The sequence below is a fragment of the Manis pentadactyla genome, chromosome 7 (genome assembly GCF_030020395.1).
Source record: "Manis pentadactyla isolate mManPen7 chromosome 7, mManPen7.hap1, whole genome shotgun sequence".
Classification (NCBI taxonomy): Eukaryota; Metazoa; Chordata; class Mammalia; order Pholidota; family Manidae; genus Manis; species Manis pentadactyla.
The window spans coordinates 34,472,616-34,489,242 of NC_080025.1; the positions used below are offsets into that span (position 1 = coordinate 34,472,616).

General features: G+C 35.4%; 1 protein-coding gene across 6 annotated transcripts in view; it reads left to right on the forward strand.

The window, feature by feature from the left end:
* PSD3 (pleckstrin and Sec7 domain containing 3) overlaps positions 1-16,627 on the forward strand; it is a 476,158-nt gene that overhangs the window by 203,706 nt on the left and 255,825 nt on the right. The gene's annotated exons all lie outside the window — the stretch shown is intronic.

Here is a 16,627-nt window from a genome sequence, read left to right on the forward strand (position 1 = left end):
CCTCGCTCCAGCTCTGTGATGGGGGTTTGTGACAGAGCCCTCAGTGTCACAGCCGTAGCTTCCTGGTTTAGAAACTTAAAAAGGATGCTGCTTTGCCCATTAATCATGCATTTTTAAAAAAATGGGCACCTGAGGGCAGCACAACACAGTTCGGCTTATTTGATAGCAAAGAGCACAAAACAGAAGCTTTTAGCAGAGCCACAGAGCTGAAGTAATTACCAAATCAGTAGCATGCTTTTTCATCACTTACTGTAACATGTTGCAGGAGGTGAAACTGCCACATGGGAGGGTTATGCCTGCTGTGTTTTTAATATCCCAAGATTGGCGAAGCCGGATTTTACCAATGGATCATTACAGCTTTTAGTTTCTCTGAAAGCATGTTTTCCAAAAAGCTTCCAGACTCAACACTGTTAAAAATGATACAATTTTGGATTATTTTGCCCAATTCTTCAGCCTCTAGATCAGAGTATACACAGTGGGCTGCTTTCCTGGAAGTACATGAGATAGCCCGCCTGCCAGCAGCTCTCCCTCCGGGCTGATCAAAGTGAGGTCTTGGCCAGAGCTTCATAGAAGGTTCTATTCCTCCAGTTGTTGGGCAAGACATGCTTAAAGCAAGACCTGGTCACACTTATGCTGCATTTTGTACACTAGCTTGTATAGTTTCTAGGTTACTCTTAAGAATGCAGCTCTCCATCTTAACTTTCTCCCTGTACTGTCATCGTTACTCAGGTTCCAAGCTGATTCTCGGCTGAGTGGGTAAAAATGTCATAACTTTGTCAAAGGAGAAACCTGAAATTAAGGCACAGAATATGTTGGGATGCCCAATCTGTTTGTGTGCTTGCTCACAATGTCATCCTCAATACCCGTGCCACTTCCTTCCAGTTTTCTTTTAGACCAGGAATTAGCGAAGTGTGGCCTCCAGGCAAAATCCAACTGACAGCCTGTTTTTGTAAGTAAAGTTTTATTGGAATACAGCCACACCCATTTGTTTACACCTTCACACTAAAATAACAATGTTGAGTAGTTTAACAGGGACCTGATAGCCTATCTGGTCTAAAATACTTCCTATCTAGTCCTTTATAGAAATTTCTAGAAGTAATCTCTTCCAGACTTCTGCCCTTAGTTCATGAAACCCTCTGCTCCTTCCTCCAAACATAGTAGAGTAAGGCTGAGGATGATCCTTTTACTTAACATTGTAAATGGGAACATGTTAAAAACATCTGAGTTAAGTTTTTCAGGAAGGATAAATTCATCAGAATTTCTAAGAGGCATTTAATGTACTTTTAATGCATTGGGAAGCCTTTCAAATCTCCAAGCTTTACTCTTTTAATAGGAAGGAATTCAGAATAAAGTACTGTGAAAACACTGCCTTGGTGTACAACTGGCCAGCATTTGAGAGCAGGCCTTTCCCCGCCCCAAAGTTATAAATCAATTTGGGAAGAAAATAGAACTGTGACAATGTATGAGATTCTCTGATAACCTGTGAATTGTTGAGATACAAAGTCAAAGATCAGAGTTGGCTTTGTTCAGTGGACAGTGTTTGAGTAACAGTATTTCAAAATAATTGATATGATTTGGCTTAAGGAATAAAAATCTAGATATTATAAGGGGTATTTCTTGATGACAAAAACTTCACTTCATTTTACTTTTACTTACTAATAAAAATGATATAAAAACTCAAGGAGTGTTTAAACAAATATACCAGTAAGATGCAAAATGGACTGATCTGATCCTTTGCTTTTCCTCCTAAACATTACTTGGAAGAATGATCTGTGAGTCAGAGGAGAACAATAAATGGCAGATATAAATAGAACAGTCAAGTATTCAGGAAGTTGTTGGATACCTTTGACCCATATGAAGCCATGTATCTTGGTTATCTTTATTCCCTGCATTGGTCAGATAAATTGAGGCACAGTTTATTGAGTGATGGCACTGATGCAGAGGACCAAAAGGGTTTGAATTGTTTTTGTTGGTCTGAATTTACGTAGCAATTTTCCTAGTTGCTATTTGAAAGTCTGAGTCAAATTGGTGTCTTTATACTAATGTAGGCACTGGTGTGGTCACTGTGAAGTATACGAAAGGCTATGCCCAATACGCAAGTAAGTATATAAACCTGCATTTAGAGTGAAGGGTGATTTTATGTATCAAAATAATCCAGAGACTTTTCTATTGTTTTTAAATGTTATAAAGAGTAACAGTTGTTGATTAAATGATGAAAGTTTTATTTACATATTATAATAGAAATTCATAGTGTTATAAAGAAGCATTTTTGACTCTAGGACCTCTAAATATATTGCTCATGAATCTTCTAGAAGAATTTTGAAAAAAACTGGTATCTTCCAGGTTGTAGTTGTCATCTAAGTTTTTAAATTATAAATTTAAGTAATTAAAACATATAAAAAGATCATTTTTATTGTGGATGTTAGCATTGGTATTAAAAAGCTGCCTTTAATTAGAGTCTAAAAATTGTGAGGGGAGAACCATTTTCACATGACTGTAAATATTTCTGAAAATCTGCCTCTCAAAGAAAGAATGGGAACACTGGCAAAAAGTGGTTAAAATAAACATTTTCAGAATTATGAATATTAACCAAAGGCTTGTAAGAATCCAAAGAGTGTTTCTTGAAGGAAAAAACAGCTGAATATTCATACGAACAGTAACTTTTGTGGTGTTTTCACTTGTTCTATCACCATTCCCTCTCCTCAGCTCTGCAGTAATCTTGAAAACCAATAGCCTCACAATCACAGAAGCTATGAAAACAAGAAGCCTACCATCCACTGAAGTGGGCAGTTCAGAGCGCTCCCAAAAGCGCCATTGCCAGAGAATTATCATTATTTGTCTTGTGTGCAGCTCCTTGGAAAGTCTTTTCTTGCAGGGTTTATCTTTCTTTAATCTGACTCTGCTTATTCAGTGGAAACAGTCTTTTCCCCAGAGTGTGTGGCAGTTGTTCAATGTTACTGATGCCTGAGGTGATGATAACAGTTGGGGTAAAGAGGCTGACCAATAAACTTAAAAGGAAATACTAGAAACTAAGACATAGGAAGGGGCTTTGGTAAGCTCTGACATATTCTTGGAAATCTATGTCCGTGTGCTGAGGGAAGTCCTGACAAGGCCCTAAGTTCTCACCTCTAACTGACCATAAGAGTCTGCACAAGCAGAAAATGATGTCTAAGTCAGATTTGTAAACTCTGTTCTCGAGCATTGAAGGTACGCTTCAACATGCACACACAACTCCATGGCAAAGGTTGGAATACTTACTGGTTCAAGGCATTTAAGGAAATCTCTGTCTAATAATAAGCTGACTCCTGAGCTAACTGAGCAGAGACTTCAGTGGCCACACACAACCAAGAATGTAGACTTTATAGTATTAGTTCAGGAAAAGCCACCAAACAATACAATAAAAACAAACATCTGGGGAGGGAGAGGAATCTAATTTACAGAGTTACAATCTTATTTAAAATCTCTAGTTTTCAACAAATAATTATTAGAAGAAATGGGAAAGTATGGCCCATATGCAGCAAAAGATAGTCAATAAATACTCTCCTGAGGAAAGCTAAACATTGGACTCAAAAGGTAAGAAAAATGGATGAAATAGTCCAACTATATGCTATCTACAAGAGATATATTTCAGATTGGGAGACAAATAGTTTGGAAGTTAAAAGAATGGTAAAAGCAGTAACTTGCAAACAATAACTAAAAGAGAGCTACAGTGGCTGGATTACTATTAACAAAATATATTTTAAGGTCAAAGTTAACTAGAGACAAAGAAAGACATTTTATAATGAGGAAAGAATATCTACCAAGAGGATATAACAAGTCTAATCAATATAGGCACTTAATAACATAGCCCTGACATACACGGCTAAATCTGACAAATGGAAGGGAGATCATGCAACCAGTATTAGAGCACCTCAATATATAAAGGAAATACTAACAAAACTAAAAGGAAAAATAAACAGCAACACAATAATAGTTGGGGACTTTTCTACCCCAGTCTCATCAGTGGAGAGATCATTCAGATAGAGAATCAAAGGAAACAGTGGATTTGAACAGTACTGTAGGCCAGATGGACCTAACAGACATATACAGACCAGTCCATTCAACATCAGAATATAATTTCTTTTCATGCACATATGGAACATTTCTTAGGGTAGATTACATGTTAGGCCACAAAACAAGTCTTAACAAATTGATGACAACAAAATTATTCAAATATCTTTTCTGACTTCAAAGATATAAAATAGATTAATAATGGAAAGATGGAAGATTCACAAATATTTGGAAACTAACACACCTCATGATCAACCAGTAGATAAAGAAGAAATAAGAAGAAAAATTAAAAATTATCTTGAGACAATGAAAAATGGAAAAACACAACATACCACAACTTATGGGATGCAGAAAAAGCAGTTCTAAGAGGAAACAAAAGCTATAATCACATATGTCAAGAAAAAAGAAGGATCGCAAATAAACAACCCAACATTACACCCCAAGGAACTAAAAGAAGAAGAACTAAGCCCAAAGTTAGCAGAATGAAGGAAACACGATTAGAACTAAGATAAGAGCAGAAATAAATGGAATAGAAAATAGGAAAACAACAGAAAAGATTAGCAAAAACTAAGAGTTAGTTCTTTGAATACGCAAAATTGACAAGCCTTTAACTAGACTAAGCAAGAAAAAAAGAAAGGACTCAAGATTATAAATTAAAAAGGAGACATTACAACAGATACAAAGAACCATGAAAGACTACCATTAACAATTATATGCCTATATATTGGACAATCTAGAAGAAATGGATAAGTTCCTAGGTAAATTCAGCCTACCAAGACCGAATCAAAGAAGTGGAAAACCTCACATGACCAGATCAATGAGTAAAGAGCTTGAATCAGTATAAAAAACCTCCCAACCATCATAAGCCCAGTAACCAGTAGTTTCACTGGTGAATTCTAATATTTAAAGAAGAATTGACACCAGTCCTTCTCAAACTCTTCCAAAAAATTCAAGTTTAAAAAAAAAATTGAAAAAAATAAGAAAACCCATGTTCATTTTATGAGGCCGGCATTACCCTGATACCAAAGCTAAAGCCGTTATAAGGACACTTCAAGAGAGGAAAATTACAGGCCACTAGTGATTATAAATGGAAAAATCCTTAACAAAATACAGCAAACCAAATTCACAAGCACATTAAGAGGATAATATAACATGATAAAGTGGATTCATCTCCAGGAGACAAGGATATTTGAACATACACAAATCAGTAAATGTTATTCATTACACTAATAGAATGAAAGATAGAAATCATATAGTTATCTCAGTAGATGCAGAAAAACCATTTGACACAATTCAATATCCTTTCATGATAAAAAATATTAATAAATTGGATATAGAAGTATACCTCAACATAACGGGCCACATACGACAAACCCACAGGTAACATCATACTCAGTGGTAAAATATTGAAGGCTTTTCTTCTTAAATCACTAACAAGACAAAGGTTTCTGTTCTAACCATTCTTACTCAACTTCATGAATGGAAGTCCTAGCCAGAGCAATCAAGCAAGGAAAAGAAATAAAAAGCATCCAAATCAGTAAGGAAGAAATAATACTGTATTTGCAAATGACACGATCTTAAATGTAGAAAACCTTAAAGACTCTACCAGAAGACTGATAGAACTAATGAAGCAATTGATTAAAGATTCAGGATACAAAGTCAGTATACAAAAATCTATAGTATTTCTATACACCAAAAACAAACTATTCTGAAAAGGAAATAAAAGATCCCAGTCACAATAGCATCAAAACCAGTAAAATACTTATACTTAGGAATAAATGTAATCAAGTTGTGAAAGATCTATACACTGAAAATTAAAAGACATTGATGAAAGAACTGAACAAACAAATATATGGCAAAATGTACCATGTTCATGATTGGAGGAATTAATATTGTTAAAATAAGCATACTACCCCAAACCACCTATAGATTCAGTGTGTTTCCTATCAAAATTTCAATGGCTGTTTTTTTTTAAACAAATAGAAGAAATAATCCTAAATTTCTATGCAGCCACAAAGACCCCAAGTAGCCAAAGCAACCTTGAGAAAGAAGAAAAGTCCAGATGTATTACATTTCCAGATTACAAAGTATACTACAAAGCTATAGTAATCACACCAGTATGGTACTAGCATAAAAATATAGACATATTACAACAAACTTAAAAACTTTGTACATCAAAGGACACAGTCAACAGAGTGAAATGGCTGCCTATGGAATAGGAGAACGTATCTGCAAACCATTGGTTGCATAGTTTATATCCAGAATATGCAATGAACTCCTATAATGCTACAGAGAACTCCTATATCTTCCACATAAGGCTGCTCCTTCTAGGCTGGGAGAGGTAGGTTACTTACCTAATTCATAGAAACAAAGACAGAGAATTACAGAACAGAAAAAAATGATGGAATAAGTGGGCAAAAGACTTGAATAGGCTTTTTTTCAGAGAATAATATGTTTGATGATAATATAAAGTAACCAACCAGCACACAAAAAGATGTTCAAAATCAGTAATTATCAGAGACATGCCAATGAGAACTACAATGAGATACCACCTCACCCCATTAGGATGGCTGCTTATAAAACAAAAACAAATGTTGAGTATTTGGAAATTGGAACTCTTGTACACATTGGGTTGTAAAGTGGTGCACCCTTAGGAAAATACTATGGAGGATCTTCAGAAAATTATTCAAAACCATTAGAAAAATGACACAGTTATCACATGTATGGATATATTTCCAAAACAATTGAAATCAGGATATCAAAGTGATATTTGCAAACCCATGTTCATAGCACTATTCACAATAGCCAAGTGGAGCAACCCAAATCTCCATGAATGGGTGAATGGTTAAGCAAAAATGTAGTACATAATAGAATGAAATATTTCTCAGCCTTAAAAAACAGGGAAATTCTGACACATGCTGCAACATGGATGAACTTTCAGGGTATTGTATCAAGTGAAATAAGCCAGTCATGAGAAGAAAACACTGGGTCCAGCCCCACCCACTAATGTGATGCAGCCATTGCAGCCACATCTTGCAGCTGGACTGAGCGCCAGCTCCATCCCCCGTGCACCCTGGCCAAGGTTCTGCCACACACAGCCCACATAGGAGACACCCCTTGAGTGCCTGGCTCTGTGACCAGGGGAGATAGCACTTATAGCCCCCGAGGCCATCTCCAAGGCAAGGCCACTCCTTCAAGACTAGATGAGATGGCTGACTTATCTAATATGTAGGAAAAAAATGTAGAGAATTGGGCAAAATGAGGAGACAAGAATATGTTCCAAATGAAAGAACAAGACAACACCTCAGGAAGAGAACTAAAGGAAATTGAGGGAAGCAAACTACCTGATAAAGAGTTCAGATTAATAATCATGAAGATGCTCACCAAATTCAGGAAAAGAATGGATGAACACAGTGAAAATTTCAACAAAGCGAAAAAATGTAAGCAAGTGCCAAACAGAAGTCAATAACTGCACTGAAAAATACACTAGAGGAGTTATAGCAACTTGAAGAAGTAGAAAGACTCAGTGAGCCAGAGACAAAGCAATGAAACTCACCCAAACAGAGCAGAAAATGAGAAAGAAAAAGTGTAGATTCCTTAAAGCATCGTCAGGACATCAGTGGAAAAAATTTGCATTATAGGTGTCTCAGAAGGAAGAGAGAGAAAAAGGCCAGAAAAAATTTTTTTGAATAAATAATGACTGGGAACTTACCTAACCTGGAGAAGAAAATCAGATATCCCAGTCTAAGAAGACCAGAATTTCAAATAAAATGAACTCAAAGAGATCTACACCAAGACATTTTGTAATTAACATGGAAAAAATTAGAAAGAGAATCCTAAAAGCACCAGAGAAAAGCAGCTTGTTACATACCAAGGAAACCCGTAAGGCTGTCACCAGATTTTTCAGCAGAAACTATACAGGCCAGAAAGAAGTGGCATGACATATTCCAAGTGCTGAAAGTAAAAAAGCTTCCAATAAAGAGCTCTCTACCCATCAAAGATATCATTCAGAATTAGAGATTAGGAGCTTTCCAGATAAGCAGAAGCTAAAGGAGTTCATCACCATGAAATAGCCCTGTAAGAAATGTTAGAGATTTATTTAAGCCTAAAAGAAATGGCATTCATTAGTAATAAGAAAACATATGAAAGTAAAAATCTCACCAGAAAAGGTAAATTTATAAGAAAGATAGTGGATCAGTTACTTAGAGAACAAACATGAAGGTTGAAAAATAAAAGTAGGAAAATTGAATAAAATAGTTAAGGGAACAATAGTTAAGGGAAACAAAAAAAGAAAAGAAAATTGGAGTAGTGAAAAGGTAAAGCTTTGGAATGTGTTTAAAATTAATTTTTTTTCAACTTAAAATGGACTGCTGTTTACATAGGATGTATTGTGTAATTCACAGCAACTACAAGGAAGAAACTTATGGTAAATATATAAAGACAATGGGAAAGAAACCTAAACATGACACTAAAGAAAGACATCAAACCACAAGGGAAGAGAGAAACAGAAAAACAAAGGAACAGAGAGGAACACCAAACAGCCAGGAAACACTTAACAAAATTGCAATAAATATATACTTAATAATAGTTACTTTAGATGTTTAGAATTCACTCGATTCACCAATCAAAGACAGAGTGGTGAATGGATTGAAAATAAGATCTGTCTATATGCTGCCTACAGAGACTCACTTCCAAAATAAGGACACATGCAGACCAAAACTGAAGGGGTGGAAAAAATACTCCATGCAAATGGAAATGAAAAGGCAACTGGAGTAGCTATACTCATAACAGATGAAATAGACATTATTACAAAGACTGCAATAAAAGATAAAGCAGGCATTGCATAATAAGGGTGAGTCAATCTAACAAGAAGATATAACACTTATATATTCACCCAACAGTGGAGCACCAAAATACATAAAGCAAATATTAAGACATGAAGGGAGAATTGAAAGCAATACAGTAATAGTAGAAGACTAATACCCCACCCACTTTCCTTAATAGATCGCTGAGACAAGAAATCAGTAAGGAAGCATAAATCTTAAATGACATGTTAGACCAGATGGACTTAATAGATATATACAGAACATTGCATCCAAAAGCAGCAGAATACACATTCTTCTCAAGACACATGGAACATTCTCCAGGATAAATAACATGTTACCACAAACCAGTTTCAAATTTAAGAAGACTGAAATCATATCAAGCATATTTTCCAACCACTGTGGTTATAGAAACTAGGAGTTAATCACAGAAGAAAATGGAGAAAAACCACAAACGTGGAGATTAACATGTTAGTGAACAACCAATGGGCCATTAAAAAAATTAAAACATAACTACAGACAAATAAAAACAGAAATGCAATCTACCAAAACCTTTGGGATGCAGCAAAAATGGTTCTAAGAGGGGTGTTCATAGCAATAGAAACCTACCTCAGGAAACTAGGAGAATTTCAAATAACCTAACTTTATAACTAAAGGAACGAGAAGAAAAGAACAAAGGCCAAAATTGGCAGAAAGACGGAAATAATACAGAGCAGAAGTAAATGATTAGAGACTAAGAAGACAATAGAAAATATCAATGAAATTAAAAGGTGGTTCATTGAAAAGTTAAACAAAATTGATAAACTCCTAGCTAGACTAACCAAGAAAAAGAGAGAGTACTCAAATAAATGCAATCAGGAATGAAAGAGAAGTTAGAATTGATACCACAGAAATACAAAGGGTCATAAAGAGACTACTACAAACAATTATATGCCAGTGAACTGGACAACCTAGAAGAAATGGATAAATTCCTAGAAACATACAATCTTTCTGAATAGACTGATTACCAGTAAGGAATATTAATCAGTAACCAAAAACCTTCCAACAAATAAAAGTCTCAGAACAGACAGCTTCATTAGTGAATTCTACCAGACATTCAAAGATTATTTAATACCTGTCCTTGAGCTTTTCCAAATAATTGAAGAGGAGAGAAAACCTCCAAATACTTTTTACAATGCCAGTATTACCCTGTCACCAAAACAAGGACAGCTAGGTGCAAAAATCCTCAAAGTTTTAGCAAACTATCCAACAATACATTAAAAGGATCATACACTATGATCAATTGGGATTTATTTTAGGAATACATAGATGGTTCAACATCTGCGAATCATTCAACAATGTACAGCCTATTTTCAAAAGGTAAGAATCATACAATCATCTTAATAGATGCAGAAAATATTTTGATAAAATTCAGCATCCATTTGTGGTAAAAATTTTGAAAAACTGGGTATACAGGGAATGTATACCTAACCATGATAACAGCCTTGTATGACAATCCTTTATCTAACATACTTAACAATGAAAAGCTGAAAGATTTTCCTCTAAGACAAGGATGCCCACTCTTACCACTTTTATTCAACAAAGCACTGAAAGTTCTGGCCACAGCAGTTAGACAAGAACAGAAATAAAAGTCATCCAAACTGTAAAAGAAGACATAAATTGTCACTACTTGCAAATAACTTGATACTACATATAGGAAAACCTGAAGAGTCTGCCAAAGAAAGAACTAATCAATCAATTCAATAAACTTGCAGAATACAAAAAGTTGAAGGATACAAAGAAATCTGTGACATTTCTATACACTAATAACAAAATATCAGAAAGGAAATTAAGAAGGCAATCTCATTTACAATTGCATCAACAAGAATAAAATACCTGGAAATAAATATAGCTAAGGAAGTGAAAGATCTGTATACTGAAAACTATAAGATTTTGATGAAGCAAATTGAAGAAGACACAAATGAGTGGGAAGATATTCAGTGCTTTTAGACTGGAAGAATTAATGTTAAAATGTCCATACTACTGAAAACAATCTACAGATTCACTGCAACATTTATTGAAATTCCAATGGCATACTTCACAGAACTAGAATAATTCTTAAACTTGTGTGGAACCACAGAAGATCCCCAACAGCCAAAGCAGTCTTGAGAAAGAAGAACAAAGCTGTAGGTATCAGGGTCCCTGACTTCAAACTATAAATCAGAACTACAGTAATCATAACAGTATGGTATTGGTATAAAACAGATATACAGATCAATAGAACAGAATTGAGAGCCCAGAAATAAACCCACACATATATGGACAATAAATCTATGACAAAAGAGCCAAGAACATAAAATGGAGAAAGGATAAATCATACTGGGAAAACTGGATAGCCACATGAAAAGAATGAAATTAGACCACTGTCTTACACCATATACAAAAATAAACTCAAATGGAGTAAAGATTTGAATGCAAGACCTAAAAAGACTATAACATTCCTAGAAGAAAATGTAAGCAGCAAACCCCTTAACATGAGTCTTAGTGATGTCTTTGTGGGTCTGACTCTAAAGACAAGGGAAGAAAAGCAAAAATAAAAATTGGGATGACATCAAACTAAAAAGCTTCTGCACAGCAAAGGAAACCATCATCAAAATCAAATGGCAACATACTTATTGGAAGAAAATATTTGAAAATAATATATCTGAAAAGGTGCTAACTATTAAAAAAAATATAAAGAACTCATACAACTCAATAGAAAAACAAACAATCCAATTTAAAAATGGGCAGCTCTGAATAGACATTTCTCCAAAGAATACAAGGAGATAGACAACAGGCTCATGAAAAGATGCTCAGCATCACTAATTATTAGTAAAATGCAAATTAATATCATAATGAGGTTAACACCTATTAGCATGACTATTTTCAAAAAAGATAAATAACAAGTGTTGGAGAAGATGTGGAGTAAAGGAACACTTGCTCACTGTTGGTGGGACTGTAAATTGGTGCAGCCACTATAAAAAACAATTTGATTTTTTTTAAAATTAAGAACTACCATGTAACCCAACTATTCCATAACTGTATTTATCCTAAAATACAAAACAACAATCCATAAAGATTTATGCATCCCTATATTTATTGCAGCATTATTTACAATGGCTGGTATATGGAAACAATCTAAATGTCTATCAATAGATGAATGGATGAAGAAGATGGGGTATTTATACAGTGGAATACTACTCTGGCATAAAAAATATAATCTGGCCATTTGCGACAAAGTGAGGGTATTATGCTAAATGAAATGTCAGATAGAAAGAAAGTTACCATGTGATTTCGTTCATATGTGGAATCTCAGAAAATAAAACCAACAAAATAAAATAAAAACAAATTCAAACACAGAAGATAGACTAGTGGTTATCAGAGGGGAAAAAAGCTTAAGGGCTGGGTGGAATGGGTTAAGTGGGCCAACTATATGGTGATGGATGGTAACTAGATTTGTGAGGTGTCACTTGTGGTGTATATAAATATTGCATTACAAAGCTGTACATCTGAAACTTGTTTAAAAAGAAAAGAAAATATGACTCCATTTATATGAGGTATCTAAAGCAGTCAACTTCATAGAAACAGAAAATAGGATGATGGTTGCCAGAGGCCTGGGGATAGGGAGGAAGAGAAACTTTTTTAATGGGGTGTAGAGTTTAAGATTTGCAGGATGAAAGAGTTCTGGAAATCTGTTTCACAACAGTGTGAATATACTTAATACTACTTAATTGTACACTTAAATATGATTAAGTTAGTAAATATTTTTTATGTTTTTAAGCATAATTAAAATGCAAATGCAGAAACAACTTGCCAGAAATCTGTAAGAATGAAGAGATTGTTATACTGGCATCAAACCAGACATTGAGGTCGATGCAATAGAACTGAGAGTTCAGAAGTAAACACTTATATCAGCTTGGTTTTTGTCAGGGATGCCAAAACTATTCAGTAGGGGAAAGAATAGCCTTCTCAAAAAATGGTGCTGGGACAACTAAATAGCCACATGGAAAAGAATGAAGTTAGATCTGTATTTCCTACCTTGTACAAAAATTAATGCAGAATTGGTCAAAACAGTCGAACTCTCAGGAAACATAAGAGTAAATCTTTGTGACCTTGGATTAGACAATAATTTGTTACATATGACACCAAAAGCAGAAGCAGGAAAAGAAAAAAGTAAACTGGATTTCAACATTAAAACATTTTTGTGCTTCAGAGAACACCATCAACAAAGTGGAAGACTGCCCACAGAAAGGGGGGAAAATATTCACGAAGTACATATCTGATAAGGAGCCTGTGTCCAGAGTATGTAATGAACTCTTACAACTCAATAATAAAAGGACAAATAATTCAGCAAGAAAAGAGCAAAGTATGTGAATAGGCTTTTCTTCAAAGACTATGTATAGAAATGTCCAATAAGCACATGAACCTCATTAGTCTTCAGGGAAATGTAAAGCAAAACCACAAGATACCAATTCACAACCACTAGGATGGCTAAAATAAAAAGGACAGATAAATGTTGGTGAGGATGTAGGGAATCTGAGACTCCATACCCTTCTAGTGGAGGTGTAAACTGGTGCGGCCAGTTCAGAAAACATTCTGACAGTTGCTCAGATGATTAAATACAGTTACCATGTTACTGAGCAATCCCACTCCTGAATTATATACTTAGGAGGAATGAAAATATAACTTGGACACAAACATTTATAGCAACATTATTCATAATAACCCAAATGTGGGGACAGTCCAAATATCCATCCACTTATGAAAGGATAAACAGAATTTGGTATGTTCATACAATGGAATGTTATTTGGCAGTAAAATTAAATACTGACTTATTCTACAAAATGGATAAACCTGAAAAACATCACGCTAAACAAAAGAAAGCCTGTCATAAAAGGCCACATTTTATGTGACTCCATTTATGTGAAGTGTTCTGCAGAGGCAAATCCATATAAATAAAATGTAGAGTAATGGTTGCCAGGAGAAGGGTAGTGGGGACGGGAGATGTGTGAGTGACTGCTAACGGATATGGGGTGTCTTTTGGGGTGATGAAAAATGATCTGAATTTAGATAGTGTTGATGGCGACACAACTTTGTCAGTATACTAAGAATTATTGTGTAGTTCAAAAATGTGAATGTTACGTGAATCACGTATCTAAAGGTGACACCTAAAAAAATGTTATAATGAGTTGACACTCTCCTATCATAAAATAAAAAATCAACTCTTTCTGTTCCAGTTTTGTTCCATCCAGTGGTCATAATTTGTCTACTTTCCCATGTTTTTTATTTGCCACATGTAATATGTTTTTATACTTGGGACTCTTTTATTGATGATTATTTGATACTTATTTGCAACAAACAGCTATAAAGGAAAGTTTTGATTTCTTATGATTGTAAGATTTCCAATGTTTAAATCATTCTAAAGGAAATTTCAATCATTATTAACAGTACAAAATTGATTTAAAAAATGATGTAACAAGTATCTGAATTCAGCAAATCACATACTAAAAAATATTTTGTTCTTTAACTGTTGATTAAATTATGACCTCTTTTAATTTTGTTAAAAGCAAATAATTGGATTCTACCTGAGTCGGAAAATGATTTGTCACCTGATCATCATTCATTTTCTCAGATCCTAGGAATGTACCCAAAATGGTTTTGACAAATCATGGAAATGATTATTGATTATATTGGTCACTTTTTACCTTGAGGCACCTTGTTTGAGCTGGTAAATACTGGGGAAATTGGGATGTTGTCTTCTCAACATGTCGTGAGATGGTATTTTTCACTAGAGTTCCACTTTGTGCTTTAAATATGTTTTCATGAAAACTTAAGACTGCGAATTTAACTTACTCAAATTGTGGGAAATAACTACAAATAAATTCATTGGCAAAGCCAGTTCTCATTGATAAAACACCCATCCCATCTCTCTGACTCTGCCCTCTTTGCTGATGGAAAAGGCAGTGTTTTTAACAAAAATTATTTAACACCTTCACTATAATAGGTAGTGTGAGTTGAACAAATTGTTTCATGCTGTAAAGTGGAAAGGCAGTTGTGAGATGGAAATTGGGAAGCAATTGCTTTTCAGATAGATGGGTATGTGTTCTCAGGGAGACCTGTATGACCTGCTCCCTTAAAACTACCCATGGCTTCATGTTGTCTCATCTGCAGGAATATTCTTCCCCAGCTTAAAGATTCCCATTCATCCTTCTCTCTGTGTCTTATAAGTAAAATAGTCTTGCAGACCATACATTTTATTTGTATGTGTATAGTATATGGGGATATTCATGTGTCGGTACAGTCTGTGTGCCCTTGGACATTTCAGCAGAGGGCCCCTGCCTGTGCACCTGTGTTCTACTTCTTTCTCCTGCACTTGGGAGGCTTCTGTGGTATCCAGACTGAACCTTAGAGCCCCACAACTGGCAGCTTTATTTGTTGATTGGAGCTGACATTGGAGGTGATTCTCTGTCATAGCAATTTTGTTAGTTTTCTTAGTCCAGCATATTTGTATCTTTCTGCTTTGTGTAGTTTATATTTTGTAAGTGCATTTTGTTTATCAATTTTCTTTGGTTAAACTTACTATCCTTAAATCAGCTTGGAAACATAGGTTTGGAGACAGTTCTCTGTGGTCTCTTGCTCTTCTGTACATTTGTGAACAGCAGCTTTGGTTGCCTTTGCTCCAGTCTGTGTTTCCACGATCACATCTATAGTGGGCAGTGCTGCAGGTTGCAGTGACTCCAGAGCAGTGGATGGGCTTGCTTGTAGCCTTGGAAGTTAAGAGCTGCTTTCTCCATTTAGCGCAAAGGCGTAGGCATGTGCACTGCCCTTTACATAGACTCTGATTCCCCAACCTCAGGGCTCCTTTCATGCGTCACTGTGTGTTCAGGTGTCACCTGCTGCTACTCAGGTTGCTCGATGAGAGCTGGGACACAGGAAACTGCAGCAGAAAATGCTGATATGCTGGTTACTCCTATTTCTTAATGAACTTCTGTGCCTCTGACTCAGGAGTCTTACTGTTTCCACCAGCATTCATGAGATTGTGACAGACTAATTTATTACTTGAAGGTGTGCTGGCATCTCAGATCCTTCCTAGACAGTATGCAGGAAATACAAGTGAATAAGCAAATGAGTAGATATCAGAGTTCGGCTAAGATAAGTCATTTTTACCCATGTTTTTCTTTATTTTTACTTTTATTTTAAATTGAAGTCTTCTTGACCTGTATTAGTTTTAGGTGTGGAACGAAGGGATTCGACAGTGACACCCATTATGAAGCGCTCACCGTGCTCAGGGCAGTCCCCTCCGACAGCATACAGACACGTTACAGTATTGTCGACTGTCTTCCCTCTGCTGTTCTTTTCATCCCCACGACTTATTCTGTAACTGGAAGTTTGTAACTCTTAATCCCCTTCACCTGTTTCACCCAGCCTCCTCCTCAGCCTCTTCCCTATGGCAACCACCAGTTTGTTCTCTGTATTTATAGATCTGCTTCTGTTTTTGGTTTCTTCATTTGCTTTGACTCTACATATATGTGGGATCTTACAGTTTTTGTGTTTGTCTGACTTACCTGACTTAACATAATACTCTCTAGGTCCATCCATTTTATCACAGGTGGCAAGATTTCATTCCTTTTTATGGCTGAGAAATATCCCATTGTATATATATTCTTTATCCATTCATCAATTGATGGACATTTTGGTTGCTTCCATGTCCTGGTTTTGTAAATAACAGGACAACA